The sequence below is a fragment of the Panulirus ornatus genome, chromosome 30 (assembly GCF_036320965.1).
Source record: "Panulirus ornatus isolate Po-2019 chromosome 30, ASM3632096v1, whole genome shotgun sequence".
Lineage (NCBI taxonomy): Eukaryota > Metazoa > Arthropoda > Malacostraca > Decapoda > Palinuridae > Panulirus > Panulirus ornatus.
In genome coordinates this window covers 13962320-13980319 of record NC_092253.1, presented here as the reverse complement: position 1 = coordinate 13980319, position 18000 = coordinate 13962320, and the positions used below count along the sequence as shown (strand labels likewise).

The 18000-nt window shown below is 41.9% G+C and overlaps 1 protein-coding gene across 4 annotated transcripts in view; it reads right to left on the bottom strand.

Annotated features, from left to right (window-relative positions):
• Window positions 1–18000, bottom strand: part of hfp (Poly(U)-binding-splicing factor hfp) — a 525647-nt gene that overhangs the window by 54647 nt on the left and 453000 nt on the right. The window lies entirely within an intron of this gene.

The following is an 18000-nucleotide window of genomic DNA, read 5'->3' as shown; positions in this document are numbered from 1 at the left end:
TTGTTGACTGGTTGGTAAGGTTATTTAATGTATGTATGACTCATGGTGAGGTGCCTGAGGATTGGCGGAATGCGTGCATAGTGCCATTGTACAAAGGCAAAGGGGATAAGAGTGAGTGCTCAAATTACAGAGGTATAAGTTTGTTGAGTATTCCTGGTAAATTATATGGGAGGGTATTAATTGAGAGGGTGAAGGCATGTACAGAGCATCAGATTGGGGAAGAGCAGTGTGGTTTCAGAAGTGGTAGAGGATGTGTGGATCAGGTGTTTGCTTTGAAGAATGTATGTGAGAAATACTTAGAAAAGCAAATGGATTTGTATGTAGCATTTATGGATCTGGAGAAGGCATATGATAGAGTTGATAGAGATGCTCTGTGGAAGGTATTAAGAATATATGGTGTGGGAGGAAAGTTATTAGAAGCAGTGAAAAGTTTTTATCGAGGATGTAAGGCATGTGTACGTGTAGGAAGAGAGGAAAGTGATTGGTTCTCAGTGAATGTAGGTTTGCGGCAGGGGTGTGTGATGTCTCCATGGTTGTTTAATTTGTTTATGGATGGGGTTGTTAGGGAGGTAAATGCAAGAGTCCTGGAAAGAGGGGCAAGTATGAAGTCTGTTGTGGATGAGAGAGCTTGGGAAGTGAGTCAGTTGTTGTTCGCTGATGACACAGCGCTGGTGGCTGATTCATGTGTGAAACTGCAGAAGCTAGTGACTGAGTTTGGTAAAGTGTGTGGAAGAAGAAAGTTAAGAGTAAATGTGAATAAGAGCAAGGTTATTAGGTACAGTAGGGTTGAGGGTCAAGTCAATTGGGAGGTGAGTTTGAATGGAGAAAAACTGGAGGAAGTGAAATGTTTTAGATATCTGGGAGTGGATCTGGCAGCGGATGGAACCATGGAAGCGGAAGTGGATCATAGGGTGGGGGAGGGGGCGAAAATTCTGGGGGCCTTGAAGAATGTGTGGAAGTCGAGAACATTATCTCGGAAAGCAAAAATGGGTATGTTTGAAGGAATAGTGGTTCCAACAATGTTGTATGGTTGCGAGGCGTGGGCTATGGATAGAGTTGTGCGCAGGAGGATGGATGTGCTGGAAATGAGATGTTTGAGGACAATGTGTGGTGTGAGGTGGTTTGATCGAGTGAGTAACGTAAGGGTAAGAGAGATGTGTGGAAATAAAAAGAGCGTGGTTGAGAGAGCAGAAGAGGGTGTTTTGAAGTGGTTTGGGCACATGGAGAGGATGAGTGAGGAAAGATTGACCAAGAGGATATATGTGTCGGAGGTGGAGGGAACGAGGAGAAGAGGGAGACCAAATTGGAGGTGGAAAGATGGAGTGAAAAAGATTTTGTGTGATCGGGGCCTGAACATGCAGGAGGGTGAAAGGAGGGCAAGGAATAGAGTGAATTGGAGCGATGTGGTATACCGGGGTTGACGTGCTGTCAGTGGATTGAATCAAGGCATGTGAAGCGTCTGGGGTAAACCATGGAAAGCTGTGTAGGTATGTATACTTGCGTGTGTGGACGTATGTATATACATGTGTATGGGGGTGGGTTGGGCCATTTCTTTCGTCTGTTTCCTTGCGCTACCTCGCAAACGCGGGAGACAGCGACAAAGTATAAAAAAAAAAAAAAAAAAAAAAAAAAATGAAATTAGAGAGTTCTTATAAAACAGAGAAACCAAAATCACAAACTTCATTAGGATATGAACCAACAAGAAAACTCTCAATACTACAAATGAAGCTGCAATCTTCTGGAAATAGGAAACTATTATCTTTTTATCACCATCTGAATAACAATCCCTATCAGTTCACACATCTTTTACTTAAATGAAGAGTAAAGATTATATTGTTTAGAAAGCAGTTCATACCTGCTCAACAATTCCTACATCAGTGAAATCATGCAAAGAACACATGGAATGGCCTCAATTACTCGCATGCACTATCTTGCTGTCATGTACATTATACCAACACCAGAGTCCCCATCCACAGCCAAGCTCCAAAGACTGTTCTGTGATTTTCTGGTCATGACCACTTCGTATGCCTTGGTTCTGCCTAGACACAGGATGTCATCCTCTGTAAACGACATCGCTCCAATTCACTCTATCCAACACACACATCTCACCCTCCTGAATGTGCAAGATCAAATAACTTGAGAGCCACTTTCACTCTATCCTTCCATCCAGCCACTTCCTTGTTTATACACAAAACAAGAAACAAATTTCTTGTCTAAAGCAAATAAAGTAATAAGATTAAAATAAAATGAAATATGTGAAAGTATCAGACCATTTTCAACAAATTTCTGATGAGCTTCAGTTTTTAGGGAAAAAAATGTCTAAAGTATAAGAAAGTATGGATTTGATTATTATATTCAAATTCATTAACATATGATGAACACTTTACTGATCCATTCTAGTCACATGGTCTCAAAGGATGGTATGAATAATTACAATTCATAGCTGAAGCAAACAGCAACATGGTAACTGTCAAGAAACGTTAATCAAAATTCCTTTAAACCCGTACCTTTCTATCCCAACTGTACTTGATCTAAGCTTTTGTGTCAATAATTATCATCCTGAATCAACTCAGGTTTCTTATAATAATCATCCTGAGATAAATTGTGTTGGGGTCACAGATGCATTTTCTATCATTCACAAAACATAAGCACAGTGTCATTTCTTTCAATACACAGCATTACAAGCACTTATTTACAGCTTCAGATGTCAGCAGGATGTGGCATATCTCTGAGGAAGTGCAACCATCTGCCATATTTTTGCTTGATTTTCCCTCTATATGTCCAAACCATTTCAACACACCCTCTTCTGCTCTCTCAACCATACTCTATTTATTTCCACACCTCTCTCTTACCCTTACATTACTTACTCGATCAAACCACCTCAAACCACATATTGTCCTCAAACATTTAATTTCCAACACATCCACCCTCCTTCATACAACCCTAACCATAGCCCATGCCTCACAACAATATAATATTGCTGGATGGAACTACTATTCCTTTAAACATACCTATTTTTGCTCTCCAAAATAATGTTCTCTTCTTCCACACTTTCTTCATCACTCCCAGAAACTTCAGCCCCTCCCCCACCCTGTGACTCACTTCGACTTCCATAGTTCAACTTGCTGCCAAATCCACTCCCAGATATCTAAAACACTTCACTTCCTCCAGTTTTTCTCAGTTCAAACTTACATCCCAATCAATTTGCCCCTCAACCCAACTGAACATAATAACCTTGCTCATAATCACATTTACTCTCAACTTTCTTCTTTCACACACTTTTCCAAACTCAGTCACCAACTTTTGCAGTTTCTCCCTCGAATCAGCCATTAGTGCTGTATCATTGGCGAACAACAACTGATTCACTTCTCAGGTACTCTCATCCCCAACAGACTGCATACTTGCCCCTCTCTCCAAAACTCTTGCATTTACCTCCCTAACTAACTAATCCATAAACAAATTAAACAATCATGGGGACGTCAAACACCCTGCTGCAGACCAACCTTCACAAGGAATCAATCACTCTCCTCTCTTCCTACTAATACACATGCCTTAATTCCTTTATAAAAACTTCTCACTGCTACTAACAACTTACCTCCCCACCATATACTCTTAAGAGCTTCCACAAAGCATCTCTATCAACCCTATCATTTGCCTTCTCCAGATCCATAAATGCTACATATAAATCCATCCATTATTCTAAGAATTTTTCACACACATTCTTCAAAGCAAACACCTGATCCACACATCTTTTACCACTTCTGAAATCACACTGCTCCTCCCAATCTGATGCACTGTACATGCCTTCACTATCTCAATCAATACCCTTCCTCAACAATTTTCCAGGAATACTCAACAAACTTATGCCTTTGTAATTAGAACACTCACCTTTATCCCCTTTGTCTTTGTACACTGGCGCTATACATGCATTCCACCAATTCTCAGGCACTTCAACATGATCCATACATACATTGAATACCCTTACCAACCAATCAACATCACAGTCACACCCTTTCTTAATAAAGTCAACTGCAATACCATCCAAACCTGCTGCCTTGCTGGATTTCATCTTCCTCAAGGCTTTTGCCACCACTTCTCTCTTCACCAAAATATTCTCCTTTACTCTCTCACTTCGCACACCAACCCGACCAAAACACCCTACATCTGCCACTCTAATCGTCAAAGACATTTGATAAACCTTCAAAATACTCACTCCATCTCCTCCTCACTCCATCACTACCTGCTATCACTTCCCTACTTGCCCCCTTCACGGACAATCCCATTTGTTCTCTTGTTTTACACACTTTTTTACCTCCTTCCAAAAATTTTTTCATTCTCCCTAAAGTTTAATGATGCTCTCTCACCCCAATTCTCATTTGCCCTGTTTTTAAACTCTTGCACCTTCCTCTTGACCTCCTGCCACTTTCTCATATAATCTCCCAGTAATTTGTATTCCTTCCTAGTAAGTATCTCGTCCAAAATAAACATGAAATAAAAGCATGGAAACTGCTTAAGTGGTTTCCCTTTCCTCTTTATGCACTCCATGAAATGAGCAGGAACTGAATCAAGAAGGTGCTGAAGCCAGTCAGCGTTCATCTATGCCCAAATTTTATGAACGACCATCTCTGGCTTAGGTAGTAATGGAAGTATCCCTGTTACTTAATTTCATTTTCATAAATGCCAAAAGTGACCTATTTGATTAAGACCAGGTGAATTCCTTTTCTAGTCACTGAAAAACTCCACTGCACAGTCCTAAAGCTAATCTTAGATTGCCTGAATACTTTAGCCCTTTTAACAAATCTGGAAAGTGGTCACATTGTAGCTCAATATAACAACTGTTCATAGTTTCATTCTTTGGCAACACTACAAGGTCCCCAACACCATAATAACTGAAACAATTCCATACCATAAATGAAGAAGAAAACTTCACAGTGCATGAAATGTACTTAGGGTCAAATGGATCAAAGTCTAGTTGACTGTACACATGCCCATTACAGCCACCTGTTGGAGAATAGGGGGACTCATGACATCACAAGACACTTCTGAAATTAGCTGTATACCAGACTACACATTTCTTGAAAGAAACTGGCTCTTTTCTTCTGGTGCCTATGGGTTATGAGCAGTTTGGGATGCTGCCTGCAATTCCAGTGTATAAGGTGGTTGTGCAAGTGGCGCTACACTATCCTTATCGACACATCAGAGAAAATTCTAGGGTGTTTTCTTTAAATTCTTTTGCACTCAAGTGTGGATCTGCATCCACTTGATGTTTAAAAACATTCACATTACATGGAGAGGTTTTTCTGGGTTTTCCAGGGTGTTCCACATGGACTGATGTACCAGTGTCTCTGCTATCACTAAATTTCTTTAAAAATTGTTGTACAGATCTCAAGCTCACACCAGGAATACTAGAAATTTCCTTAAGTGGTATATTTACCTGGAAAAGTGCAACTAAAGAAACACCTTTGTCCCTTATAAGGTAAGTATTTCCAACCATAGTAGGCGTTGCAGGTTTTTTTTTTTTTCTTTTTTTATACTTTGTCGCTGTCTCCTGCGTTTGCGAGGTAGCGCAAGGAAACAGACGAAAGAAATGGCTCAACCCCCCCCATACACATGTATATACATACGTCCACACACGCAAATATACATACCTACACAGCTTTCCATGGCTTACCCCAGACGCTTCACATGCCTTGATTCAATCCACTGACAGCACGTCAACCCCGGTATACCACATCGCTCCAATTCACTCTATTCCTTGCCCTCCTTTCACCCTCCTGCATGTTCAGGCCCCGATCACACAAAATCTTTTTCATTCCATCTTTCCACCTCCAATTTGGTCTCCCACTTCACCTCGTTCCCTCCACCTCTGACACACATATTCTCTTTGTCAATCTTTCCTCACCCATTCTCTCCACGTGACGAACCATTTCAATTCACCCACTTCTGCTCTTTCAACCACATATCTCTCTTACCCTTTCATTACTTACTCGATCAAACCACCTCACACTACATATTGTCCTCAAACATCTAATTTCCACCACATCCACCCTCCTCCACACAACCCTATCTATAGTGCACGCCTCACAACCATATGATATTGTTGGAACCACTAGTCCAACAAACATACCCATTTTTGCTATCTGAGATAATCTTCTCAGCTTCCATACATTTTTCAACGCTCCCAGAACTTTTGCCCAGTCCCCCATCCAGTGACTCACTTCCATTTCCATGGTTCCATAAGCTGCTGAATCCCTGCAAGATATGTAAAAAATTTCACTTCCTTCAGTTTTCCTCCATTCAAAGTTACCTACCAAGTAACTTGTCCATCAACCCTACTTTAACAAATAACCTTGCTCTTATTCACATATACTCTCAGCTTTCTTCTTTCACACACTTTACCAAACTCAGTATATATATATATATATATATATATATACTTATTTATTTTATTTTGCTTTCTCGGTGTCTCCTGCGTTAGCGAGGTAGTGCAAGGAAACAGATGCAAGAATGGCCGAACCCACCAACATACACAGGTATATACATACACGTCTACACACGCAAATATACATACCTATACATCTCAACGTATACATATATATACACACACATATATATGCATGTTTATAATTCATACTGTCTGCCTTTATTCATTCCCATCGCCACCCTGCCACACATGAAATAACAACCCCCTCCCCCCCTCATGTGCACGAGGTAGTGCTATGAAGACAACAAAGGCCCCATTCATTCACACTCAGTCTCTAGCTGTCATGTAATAATGCACCAAAACCACAGCTCCCTTTCCACATCCAGGCTCCACAAAACTTTCCATGGTTTACCCCAGATGCTTCACATGCCCTGGTTCAATCCACTGACAGCACGTCGACCACGCTATAACACATTGTTCCAGTTCACTCTATTTCTTGCAGCCTTTCACCCTCCTGCATGTTCAGGCCCCGATCACTTAAAATCTTTTTCACTCCATCTTTCCACCTCCAACTTGGTCTCCCACTTCTCCTCGTTCCCTCCACCTCTGAGACATATATATCCTCTTGGTCAATCTTTCCTCACTCATTCTCTCCATGTGACCAAACCATTTCACAACACCCTCATCTGCTCTCTCAACCACATTCTTTTCATTACCACACATCTCTCTTACCCTAATATTACTTACTCGATTAACCCACCTCACCACATATTGTCCTCAAACATCTCATTTCCAGCACATTCACCCTCCTCTGCACAACTCTATCCATAGCCCAAGGCTCGCAACCATACAACATTGTTGGAACCACTATTCCTTCAAACATACCCATTTTTGCTTTCCGAGATAATGTTCTCAATGTCCACACATTCTTCAAGGCTGCCAGAATTTTCGCCCCCTCCCCACCCTATGATTCACTTCCGCTTCCATGGTTCCATCCGCTGCCAAATCAACACCCAGATATCTAAAACACTTCACTTCCTCCAGTTTTCCTCTATTCAAACTTACCTCCCAATTGACTTGACCCTCAACCTTACTGAACCTAATAACCTTGTTCTTCACATTTACTCTCAACTTTCTTCTTTCACACACTTTACCAAACTCAGTCACCAGCTTCTGCAGTATCTCACATGAATCAGCCACCAGCGCTGTATTATATGCGAACAACAACTGACTCACTTACTAAGCTCTCTCATCCAAAACAGACTGCATACTTGACCCTCTTTCCAAAACACTCACATTCACCTCCCTAACAACCCCATCCATAAACAAATTAAACAACCGTGGAGACATCACACACCCCTGCCGCAAACCTACAATCACTGAGAACAAATAACTTTCCTCTCTTCCTACAGGTACACATGCCTTACATCCTCGATAAAAACTTTTCACTGCCTCTAACAACTTGCCTCCCACACCATATATTCTTAATACCTTCCACAGGGCATCTCCATCAACTCTATCATATGCCTTCTCCAGATCCATAAATGCTACATACAAATCCATTTGCTTTTCTAAGTATTTCTCACATACATTCTTCAAAGCAAACACCTGATCCACACATCCTCTACCACTTCTGAAACTGCACTGCTCTTCCCCAATCTGATGCGTTGTACATGCCTTCACCCTCTCAATCAATACCCTCCCATATAATGTCCCGGGAATACTCAACATACTTATACCTCTGTAATTTGAGCACTCACCGCTGTCCCCTTTGCCTTTGTACAATGGCACTATGCATGCATTCCACCAATCCTCAGGCACCTCACCATGAATCATACATACATCAAATAACCTTACCAACCAGTCAACAATACAGTCATCCCCTTCTCTAAAAAATTCCACTCGAATGCCATCCAAACCCGCTGCCTTGCGGGCTTTCATCTTCCGCAAAGCTCTTACTACCTCTTCTCTGTTTACCAAATCATCCTCCCTGACTCTCTCACTTTGCACACCACCTCAACCAAAACACCCTATATCTGCCACTCTATCATCAAACACATTCAACAAACCTCCAAACTACTCACTCCATCTCCTTCTCACATCATCACTACTTGTTATCACCTTCCCATTAGCCCCCTTCACTGAAGTTCCCATTTGTTCCCTTGTATTATGCACTCTATTTACCTCCTTCCAAAACATCTTTTTATTCTCCTTAAAATTTAATGATACTCTCTCACCCAAACTCTCATTTGCTCTCTTTTTCACCTCTTGCACCTTTCTCTTGATCTCCTGCCTCTTTCTTTTATACATCTCCCACTCATTTGCATTATATTCCTGCAAAAATCATCCAAATGCCTCTCTCTTCTCTTTCACTAACAATCTTACTTCTTCATCCCACCACTCACTACTCTTTCTAATCTACCCACCTCCCACCCTTCTCATGCCACAAGCATCTTTTGCGCAAGCCATCACTGATTCCCTAAATACATCCCATTCCTCCCCAATACCCCTTACCTCCTTTGTTCTCACCTTTTTCCATTCTGTACTCAGTCTGTCGTGGTACTTCCTCACACAAGTCTCCTTCCCAAGCTCACTTACTCTTACCACTCTCTTCACCCCAATGTTCTCTCTTCTTTTCTGAAAACCTCTACAAATCTTCACCTTTGCCTCCACAAGATAATGATCAGACATCCCTCCAGCTGCACCTCTCAGCACATTAACATCCAAAAGTCTCTCTTTCATGACCCTATCAATTAACACATAATCCAATAACGCTCTCTGGCCATCTCTCCTACTTACATACGTATACTTATGCATATCTCTCTTTTTAAACCAGGTATTCCCAATCACCAGTCCTTTTTCAGCACATATATCTACAAGCTCTTCACATTTCCATTTACAAAACTGAACACATGTATACCAATTATACCCTCAACTGCCAAATTACTCACCTTTGCATTCAAATCACCCATCACTATAACGTGGTCTTGTGCATCAAAACCACTAACACACTCATTCAGCTGATCCCAAAACAATTGCCTCTCATGATCTTTCTTCTCATGCCCAGGTGCATATGCACCAATAATCACCAATCTCTCTCCATCAACTTTCAGTTTTACCCATATCAATCAAGAGTTTACTTTCTTACAATCTATCACATACTCCCACTACTCCTGTTTCAGGAGTAGTGCTACTCCTTCCCTAGCTCTTGTCCTCTCACGAACCCCTGACTTTACTCCCAAGACATTCTCAAACCACTCTTCCCCTTTACCCTTGAGCTTCATTTCACTCAGACCCAAAACATCCAGGTTCCTTTCCTGAAACATACTACCTATATCTCCTTTTTTTTCACCTTGGTTACATCCACACACATTTAGACACCCTAATCTGAGCCTTCGAGGAGGATGAGCACTCCCGTGTGACTCCTTCTTCTGTTTCCCCTTTTAGAAAGTTAAAATACAAGGAGGGGAGGGTTTCCAGCCCCCCCTCCAGCCCCCTTTAGTCGCCTTCTACGACACGTGAGGAATGCGTGGGAAGTATTCTTTCTCACCAATATATATATATATATATATATATATATATATTTTTTTTTTTTTTTTTTTATACTTTGTCGCTGTCTCCCGCGTTTGCGAGGTAGCGCAAGGAAACAGACGAAAGAAATGGCCCAACCCCCCCCCCCCATACACATGTACATACACACGTCCACACACGCAAATATACATACCTACACAGCTTTCCATGGTTTACCCCAGACGCTTCACATGCCTTGATTCAATCCACTGACAGCACGTCAAACCCTGTATACCACATCGCTCCAATTCACTCTATTCCTTGCCCTCCTTTCACCCTCCTGCATGTTCAGGCCCCGATCACACAAAATCTTTTTCACTCCATCTTTCCACCTCCAATTTGGTCTCCCTCTTCTCCTCGTTCCCTCCACCTCCGACACATATATCCTCTTGGTCAATCTTTCCTCACTCATTCTCTCCATGTGCCCAAACCATTTCAAAACACCCTCTTCTGCTCTCTCAACCACGCTCTTTTTATTTCCACACATCTCTCTTACCCTTACGTTACTTACTCGATCAAACCACCTCACACCACACATTGTCCTCAAACATCTCATTTCCAGCACATCCATCCTCCTGCGCACAACTCTATCCATAGCCCACGCCTCGCAACCATACAACATTGTTGGAACCACTATTCCTTCAAACATACCCATTTTTGCTTTCCGAGATAATGTTCTCGACTTCCACACATTTTTCAAGGCTCCCAAAATTTTCGCCCCCTCCCCCACCCTATGATCCACTTCCGCTTCCATGGTTCCATCCGCTGACAGATCCACTCCCAGATATCTAAAACACTTCACTTCCTCCAGTTTTTCTCCATTCAAACTCACCTCCCAATTGACTTGACCCTCAACCCTACTGTACCTAATAACCTTGCTCTTATTCACATTTACTCTTAACTTTCTTCTTCCACACACTTTACCAAACTCAGTCACCAGCTTCTGCAGTTTCTCACATGAATCAGCCACCAGCGCTGTATCATCAGCGAACAACAACTGACTCACTTCCCAAGCTCTCTCATCCCCAACAGACTTCATACTTGCCCCTCTTTCCAGGACTCTTGCATTTACCTCCCTAACAACCCCATCCATAAACAAATTAAACAACCATGGAGACATCACACACCCCTGCCGCAAACCTACATTCACTGAGAACCAATCACTTTCCTCTCTTCCTACACGTACACATGCCTTACATCCTCGATAAATATATATATATATATATATATATATTTTTTTTTTTTCAAACTATTCGCCATTTCCCGCATTAGCAGGGTAGCGTTAAGAACAGAGGACTGGGCCTCTGAGGGAATATCCTCACCTGGCCCCCTTCTCTGTTCCTTCTTTTGGAAAATTAAAAAAAAAAAAAAAAAGAGGGGAGGATTTCCAGCCCGCCGCTCCCTCCCCTTTTAGTCGCCTTCTACGACAGGCGTGCAAAGTGCCATTGTACAAAGGCAAAGGGGATAAGAGTGAGTGCTCAAATTTCAGAGGTATAAGTGTGTTGAGTATTCCTGGTAAATTATATGGGAGGGTAATGATTGAGAGAGTGAAGGCATGTACAGAGCATCAGATTGGGGAAGAGCAGTGTGGTTTCAGAAGTGGTAGAGGATGTGTGGATCAGGTGTTTGCTTTGAAGAATGTATGTGAGAAATACTTAGAAAAGCAAATGGATTTGTATGTAGAATTTATGGATCTGGAGAAGGCATATGATAAGAGTTGATAGAGATGCTCTGTGGAAGGTATTAAGAATATATGGTGTGGGAGGGAAGTTGTCAGAAGCAGTGAAAAGTTTTTATCGAGGATGTAAGGCATGTGTACGTGTAGGAAGAGAGGAAAGTGATTGGTTCTCAGTGAATGTAGGTTTGCGGCAGGGGTGTGTGATGTCTCCATGGTTGTTTAATTTGTTTATGGATGGGGTTGTTAGGGAGGTGAATGGAAGAGTTTTGGAAAGAGGGGCAAGTATGAAGTCTGTTGGGGATGAGAGAGCTTGGGAAGTGAGTCAGTTGTTGTTCACTGATGATACAGCGCTGGTGGCTGATTCATGTTAGAAACTGCAGAAGCTGGTGACTGAGTTTGGTAAAGTGTGTGAAAGAAGAAAGTTAAGCGTAAATATGAATAAGAGCAAGGTTATTAGGTACACTAGGGTTGAGGGTCAAGTCAATTGGGAGGTAAGTTTGAATGGAGAAAAACTGGAGGAAGTAAAGTGTTTTAAATATCTGGGAGTGGATCTGGCAGCGGATGGAACCATGGAAGTGGAAGTGGATCATAGGGTGGGGGAGGGGGCGAAAATCCTGGGAGCCTTGAAAAATGTGTGGAAGTCGAGAACATTATCTCGGAAAGCAAAAATGGGGATGTTTGTAGGAATAGTGGTTCCAACAATGTTGCATGGTTGCAAGGCATGGGCTATGGATAGAGTTGTGTGCAGGAGGGTGGATGTGCTGGAAATGAGATGTTTGAGGACAATGTGTGGTGTGAGGTGGTTTGATCGAGTAAGTAACGTAAGGGTAAGAGAGATGTGTGGAAATAAAAAGAGCGTAGTTGAGAGAGCAGAAAAGAGTGTTTTGAAATGGTTTGGGCACATGGAGAGAATGAGTGAGGAAAGATTGACCAAGAGGATATATGTGTCGGAGGTGGAGGGAACGAGGAGAAGTGTGAGACCAAATTGGAGGTGGAAAGATGGAGTGAAAAAGATTTTGTGTGATCGGGGCCTGAACACGCAGGAGGGTGAAAGGAGGGCAAGGAATAGAGTGAATTGGATCGATGTGGTATACCGGGGTTGACGTGCTGTCAGTGGATTGAATCAGGACATGTGAAGCGTCTGGGGTAAACAATGGAAAGCTGTGTAGGTATGTATATTTGTGTGTGTGAACGTGTATGTATATACATGTGTATGGGGATGGGTTGGGCCATTTCTTTCGTCTGTTTCCTTGCGCTACCTCGCAAACGCGGGAGACAGCGACAAAGCAAAAAAAAAATAAAAAAATGTGTATGTAGGTCATTAATGTATATATGTATATATATATATATATATATATATATATATATATATATATATATATATATATATATATATATATATTTATATATATATATATATATATATATTTATATATATATATATATATATATATTTATATATATATATATATTTATATATTTATTATTTTATTTATTTTGCTTTGTTGCTGTCTCCCGCATTTGCGAGGTAGCGCAAGGAAACAGACGAAAGAAATGGCCCAACCCACCCCCATACACACGTATATACATACACGTCCACACACGCTAATATACATACCCATACATCTCAATGTACACATATATATATATACACACACAGACACATACATATATACACATGCACACAATTCACACTGCCTTTATTCATCCCATCGCCACCTCGCACACATGGAATAACATCCCCTTCCCCCCTCATGTGTGCGAGGTCGCGCTAGGAAAAGACAACAAAGGCCCCATTCGTTCACACTCAGTCTCTAGCTGTCATGTAATAATGCACCGAAACCACAGCTCCCTTTCCACATCCAGGCCCCACAGAACTTTCCATGGTTTTCCCCAGATGCTTCACATGCCCTGATTCAATCCACTGACAGTACGTCTACCCCGGTATACCACATCGATCCAATTCACTCTATTCCTTACCCGCCTTTCACCCTCCTGCATGTCCAGGCCCTGATCACTCAAAATCTTTTTCACTCAATCTTTCCACCTCCAATTTGGTCTCCCACTTCTCCTCATTCCCTCCACCTCCGACACATATATCCTCTTGGTCAATCTTTCCTCACTCATTCTCTCCATATGCCCAAACCATTTCAAAACACCTTCCTCTGCTCTCTCAACCACACCCTTTTTATTTCCACACATCTCTCTTACCCTTACATTACTTACTCGATCAAACCAACTCACACCACATATTGTCCTCAAACATCTTATTTCCAGCACATCCACCCTCCTGCGCACAACTCTATCCATAGCCCACGCCTCGCAATCATACCACATTGTTGGAACCACTATTCCTTCAAACAGCCATTTTTGCTTTCCGAGATAATGTTCTCTACTTCCACACATTCTTCAAGGCCCCAGGATTTTCGCCCCCTCCCCCACCCTATGATTCACTTCCACTTCCATGGTTCCATCCACTGCCAGATCCACTCCCAGATATCTAAAACACTTTACTTCCTCCAGTTTTTCTCCAAACTTACCTCCCAATTGACTTGACCCTCAACCCTACTGTACCTAATAACGTTGCTCTTATTCACATTTACTCTTAACTTTCTTCTTTCACACACTTTACCAAACTCAGTCACCAGCTTCTGCAGTTTCTCACATGAATCAGCCACCAGCGCTGTATAATCAGTGAACAACAACTGACTCACTTCCCAAGCTCTCTCATCCCCAACAGACTTCATACTTGCCCCTCTTTCCAAAACTCTTGCATTCACCTCCCAGTAGAAGATACTATGTATGTGTAAAAAATTCAAGGAAATGATCATGCCTTGTTAATGAAAGTCTTATACCATGGAAATATAGGTTAAAGTGAAGCAGTGTATACCACCTAAACACCATCAGTTTGGTGTACAACTATCTGTGGTTTGTGGTGTTGAAAGTAATTATATCTTATACTCAATAGAATATAACTGAATTAAGACTGAAAGAGAATAGGGGGATAAGGGATTAAGAATACTTCCCACGTATTCCCTGCATGTCGTAGAAGGCGACTTAAAGGGGAGGGAGCGGGGGGCTGGAAATCCTCCCCTCTCGTTTTTTTTTTAATTTTCCAAAAGAAGGAACAGAGGGGGCCAGGTGAGGATATTCCAAAAAAGGCCCAGTCCTCTGTTCCTAACGCTACCTCGCTAACGCGGGAAATGGCGAATAGTTTGAAAGAAAGAAATATATATATATTTATATAGAGGAGAAAGAATACTTCCCACGTATTCCCTGTGTGTCGTAGAAGGCGACTAAAAGGGAAGGGAGCGGGGGGCTAGAAATCCTCCCCTTTTTTTTTTTTCATTTTCCAAAGGAAGGAACAGAGAAGGGGGCTGGATGAGGATGTTTCCTCAGAGGCCCAATCCTCTGTTCTTAACGCTACCTCGCTGACGCGGGTAATGGCGAATAGTATGAAAGAAAGAAAGAATATATATATATATATATATATATATATATATATATATATATATATATATATATATATATATATATTGACAAGTGCGCAAAAGAGAGACTTTTGGATGTTAATGTGCTGAGAGGTGCAACTGGAGGGATGTCTGATCATTATCTTGTGGAGGCTAAGGTGAACATGTGTATGGGTTTTCAGAAAAGAAGAGTGAATGTTGGGGTGAAGAGGGTGGTGAGAGTAAGTGAACTTGGGAAGGAGACTTCTGTGAGGAAGTACCAGGAGAGACTGAGTACAGAATGGAAAAAGGTGAGAACAATGGAAGTAAGGGGAGTGGGGGAAGAATGGGATGTATTTAGGGAATCAGTGATGGATTGCGCAAAAGATGCTTGTGACGTGAGAAGAGTGGGAGGTGGGTTGATTAGAAAGGGTAGTGAGTGGTGGGATGAAGAAGTAAGATTATTAGTGAAAGAGAAGAGAGAGAGGCATTTGGATGATTTTTGCAGGGAAAGAATGCAATTGAGTGGGAGATGTATAAAAGAAAGAGACAGGAGGTCAAGAGAAAGGTGCAAGAGGTGAAAAAGAGGGCAAATGAGAGTTGGGGTGAGAGAGTATCATTAAATTTCAGGGAGAATAAAAAGATGTTCTGGAAGGAGGTAAATAAATTGCGTAAGACAAGGGAGCAAATGCGAACTTCACTGAAGGGCGCAAATGGGGAGGTGATAACAAGTAGTGGTGATGTGAGAAGGAGATGGAGTGAGTATTTTGAAGGTTTGTTGAATGTGTTTTATGATAGAGTGGCAGATATAGGGTGTTTTGGTCGAGGTGGTGTGCAAAGTGAGAGGGTTAGGGAAAATGATTTGGTAAACAGAGAAGAGGTAGTAAAAGCTTTGCGGAAGATGAAAGCCGGCAAGGCAGCAGGTTTGGATGGTATTGCAGTGGAATTTATTAAAAAAGGGGGGTGACTGTATTATTGACTTGTTGGTAAGGTTATTTAATGTATGTATGACTCATGGTGAGGTGCCTGGGGATTGGCGGAATGCCTGCATAGTGCCATTGTATAAAGGCAAAGGGGATAAGAGTGAGTGCTTAAATTTCAGAGGTATAAGTTTGTTGAGTATTCCTGGTAAATTATATGGGAGGGTATTGATTGAGAGGGTGAAGGCATGTACAGAGCATCAGATTGGGGAAGAGCAGTGTGGTTTCAGAAGTGGTAGAGGATGTGTGGATCAGGTGTTTGCTTTGAAGAATGTATTTGAGAAATACTTAGAAAAGCAAATGGATTTGTATGGAGCATTTATCGATCTGGAGAAGGCATATGATAGAGTTGATAGAGATGCTCTGAGGAAGGTATTAAGAATATATGGTGTGGGAGGCAAGTTGTTAGAAGCAGTGAAAAGTTTTTATCGAGGTTGTAAGGCATTTGTACGTGTAGGAAGAGAGGAAAGTGATTGGTTCTCAGTGAATGTAGGTTTGCGGCAGGGGTGTGTGATGTCTCCATGGTTGTTTGATTTGTTTATGGATGGGGTTGTTAGTGAGGTGAATGCAAGAGTTTTGGAAAGAGGGGCAAGTATGAAGTCTGTTGTGGATGAGAGAGCTTGGGAAGTGAGTCAGTTGTTGTTCGCTGATGATACAGCACTGGTGGCTGATTCATGTGAGAAACTGCAGAAGCTGGTGACTGAGTTTGGTAAAGTGTGTGAAAGAAGAAAGTTAAGAGTAAATGTGAATAAGAGCAAGGTTGTTAGGTACAGTAGGGTTGAGGGTTAAGTCAATTGGGAGGTAAGTTTGAATGGAGAAAAACTGGAGGAAGTAAAGTGTTTTAGATATATGAGAGTGGATCTGGCAGCGGATGGAACCATGGAAGCGGAAGTGGATCATTGGGTGGGGGAGGGGGCGAAAATCCTGGGAACCTTGAAGAATGTGTGGAAGTCGAGAACATTATCTCGGAAAGCAAAAATGGGTATGTTTGAAGGAATAGTGGTTCCAACAATTTTGTATGGTTGCGAGGCGTGGGCTATGGATAGAGTTGTGCGCAGGAGGGTGGATGTGCTGGAAATGAGATGTTTGAGGACAATGTGTGGTGTGAGGTGGTTTGATCGAGTAAATAACGTAAGGGTAAGAGAGATGTGTGGAAATAAAAAGAGCGTGGTTGAGAGAGCAGAAGAGGGTGTTTTGAAATGGTTTGGGCACATGGAGAGAATGAGTGAGGAAAGATTGACCAAGAGGATATATGTGTCGGAGGTGGAGGGAACGAGGAGAAGTGGGAGACCAAATTGGAGGTGGAAAGATGGAGTGAAAAAGATTTTGTGTGATCGGGGCCTGAACATGCAGGAGGGTGAAAGGAGGGCAAGGAATAGAGTGAATTGGATCGATGTGGTATATCGGGTTGACGTGCTGTCAGTGGATTGAATCAGGGCATGTGAAGCGTCTGGGGTAAACCATGGAAAGCTGTGTAGGTATGTATATTTGCATGTGTGGACGTGTATGCATATACATGTGTATGGGGGTGGGTTGGGCCATTTCTTTCGTCTGTTTCCTTGCGCTACCTCGCAAACGCGGGAGGCAGCGAAAAAAAAAAATATATATATATATATATATTATTTATTTTTTTTTATTATACTTTTTATATACACACATAGACATGTACATATATACACATGTATATAATTCATACTGTCTGCCCTTATTCATTCCTGTTGCCACCCTGCCACACATGAAATAACAATCCTATCCCCCAGCATGTGCGCAAGGTAGGGCTAGGAAAAGACAACAAAGGCCACATTCATTCAGTCATTCTCTAGCTGTCATGTATAATGAAACGAAACCACAGCTACCTTTCCACATCCAGGCCCCACATAACTTTCCATGGTTTACCCC